This window comes from Lucilia cuprina, chromosome 2 (assembly GCF_022045245.1).
Source record: "Lucilia cuprina isolate Lc7/37 chromosome 2, ASM2204524v1, whole genome shotgun sequence".
NCBI lineage: Eukaryota > Metazoa > Arthropoda > Insecta > Diptera > Calliphoridae > Lucilia > Lucilia cuprina.
The window spans coordinates 4,187,109-4,190,075 of NC_060950.1; the positions used below are offsets into that span (position 1 = coordinate 4,187,109).

The 2,967-nt window shown below is 30.1% G+C and overlaps 1 protein-coding gene across 2 annotated transcripts in view; it reads right to left on the reverse strand.

Annotated features, from left to right (window-relative positions):
• Window positions 1–1,913, reverse strand: part of LOC111677056 (protein Wnt-6) — a 39,465-nt gene extending 37,552 nt beyond the window's left edge. Inside the window, exon 1 of one of the 2 annotated variants that reach the window (XM_046945220.1) lies at window positions 1,490–1,913. The gene's annotated coding sequence lies outside the window, so the exon portion shown is untranslated. Of the gene's footprint in view, window positions 1–1,485 lie in introns of both variants that reach the window. The other variant, XM_046945222.1, reaches the window with a different exon arrangement.
• Window positions 1,914–2,967: the final 1,054 nt, after the last annotated feature.

Consider the following 2,967-nt stretch of genomic DNA (forward strand, 5'->3'; position numbering starts at 1 on the left):
AGAACTGAACTAGAACTGAACTAGAACTGAACTAGAACTGAACTAGAACTGAACTAGAACTGAACTAGAACTGAACTAGAACTAAACTAGAAGTGAACTAGAACTGAAATAGAACTGAACTAGAACTAAACTAGAACTGAAACTGATCCGTTTAAAGAATCTGTGTTATCTGCTATCACTTTAAAAAATACTATATTTATTTTTTATTCTGTATGAAAAATAATGAAAAGAAAACTTGAAGAGTTATCTATTTAACACTTCAGTACTCTGTTGAAATTTTTACAAAATCTTTAGATTTATTCTTATAGTAGGAAAATTTTGTTTTGATTAAATATTTTATTTTTCAATTTGCACTAATTTATAACTATTTTTTTAACGATTTGGTTCTGTAAATTTTTTGTATAATTTTTTAAATTTGTAGAATTTTTTAATTTTAACGCACTTTTTAAAATCCGTCAGTTTTTAAATTATGTTTTTATCATTTATTTACTTTTTATATATTTTTTATTAATTTTCATAGAAAATTCAGCAATATATGACAATAATTAAAAAATAAACAACAAATTTTTAAAATATTATTATTTAATTTATTTCTTTTAGTTGTGTGTGCACTTGACCACAATCATCAACCACGATGAACTGAACTTTGTTGGCTGTTGGTCGTATTTGTGGCCGTTGGTTTGTTGCACATAGAATCAACACGATGAGTAGAAGACTAAAAAAAAAATTAAAGAAGGAAAACACAAAAAATTACAAAAACAACAACTACGAAAAGATGATGTCGAAGAAGAGACTTTCATCATCGCTATCAGCGAATCTTACAGGTAAGTTAACACTGAAACGCCGCCACAAATACTGACTGTGTGTATTTACCGCCGTTAACGTCACCGTCAACTTTGTTTGTACAAATGATAATGTTGATGATGTCGAAGATGATGATCAAACGATCATCATCATGATGTTGTACCGAAAACAAATAAAAATACACTCGCCCATCGCCAAATTAAAAAATAAAGAAAAAAAAAAAAACTACACACAGAACAAACGATCGACCGACCAACGATCCATCTATCCAACCATTTAACCAACCGACCGATCGCTCACATTGATCCACTTCACAGCGCAATTGTACGTACACGTTTCGTTGGATCGATCTCATTCATTAGAATGAAGAATTTTAGCGTTTTTCATTACACACTTTTCACACATAAACAAATTTTTGTGAAAATCCACACATTCATTCCCATTGCGATTCTCAAAAAACTACTTGTACTAAGTATAATACTCGTACTTTCAGACTTGAATGGTTGGCTGGCCGACAGAACGACTGACTCTCTATTTGCTTAAAGAGTCTTGGATTTAGATCAAACAAATTGTGTTTTAGTTTTTTTATTATTATTATTTCCAACTCATTACGCTCTTTTTATAATTATCTAATAGATACCACCACATGCATTACAAACATACAATCTAGTGGCCACACACTTACACACAGGCATATGTAATCACACTGTAATCATTTTAATGATCTGTACTTTATGTTAGTATTTCGTTGTTGTTATTATTGTTTTTTTTTTCTTTTTGCGAATTTGTTTAATTTTTATTTTGTTAAGTATAAAAATCTGTTTTTACACACTCGTTACGTTGTGTCTCTGTTGTTAATTAATCTCAAATGAGCCGTTTTTTTAGCGGACAATTTTCAACGTTTCACTGTTGATTTTAGATATTTTTTTTATTCTTTATTTAATTTGTATCTAGTTGAATTTTACACTCGTTTATCTTAGAAATCTTTGAAGGCAAGAAAAATTGCATTCGCCTTTAACACCACTGTAGCGGTTTAATATGTTAGCATAAAAAACGGACATAATGACCGACCGATCGACCGACTGTGTCTAATTGTAACGTGTTGTCTAGTTAAGTTTTAAAATCTCACTAATTCTTAGGCATTGGGAAAAGAAAAGTTTTACCCTCAACACAACTTCCTCATAATCTACTAAATAGAAAGAAAAATTAAAAAATTGAGTGCTTTTCTTCTTATACATCATTATCGTCATCATCATCATTCTCACATCGTCAAAAAAAATCTTTGCCTCCCGATCTCTGCCTTCTGATAAGCATGATGAAAATGTTTATTTAACTTTTTTTATTTGTTAATTTTTTTTAATTTAATTTGTATTTATTTCATGTTGGGTTTGTTGTTGTTGTCTTTGGTTTTGCCTTAAATGCACGTGAGCCTTATAAAATCTGTGAAATTTTAACGCTTAAAAAATATGTATAAGTTATCTTTAAGTTAATTTTTTTTGTTTAATGATAACTGCCTTGTTTTGTTTTTGTTTTGTCATCAACGTTTCAGCATTTTAGTTTACGATAGTTTTTATTTACAGAGTCTATTTGGTTTTCTCTACCGAATTCTAGTGTTTCCTTGTTATTTTTAGTTTAAAGTTTATTTACTGAAGTTATAAATAAAAAAGTGAATCTGTGCTAGATTAGTAGTTTTTATTTAAAAGGCACAGTGGGTTGAAGTATTTTTTGTGGTTTAAAAAAAATAGATTATGAGAGCCGATGAAGGGAATGGAGTAATGCTTACATTAGCTTATAAACTTCTTATGATGGTGGTATCTGTAACAATGTATACTAGAAGTTTATTCCACATACGCCCCCATCATTTTTGACTTAAGAAGAATCAAGTTTTTAAATTGATTTGAGCCTCAAAAATATTTAAATCAGCTTTGATCTACAAATTCCTTAGTAGGGATTTACCCTAAAGCGAAGGTGGATCCGGTAGTCAAAGCTTTCGAGTCAAGATCAGTTGATGTTCAAATCAAATTCAAATCATGCATTCCATGTATTTTTTCCGTCGCTATGCTCAACGGAAAGGAAGTAAAGTATGGAATGAAAGGAAAGGAAGGAAAGGAAGGAAAGGAAGGAAAGGAAGGAAAGGAAGAAAAGGAAGATAAGGAAGGAAAG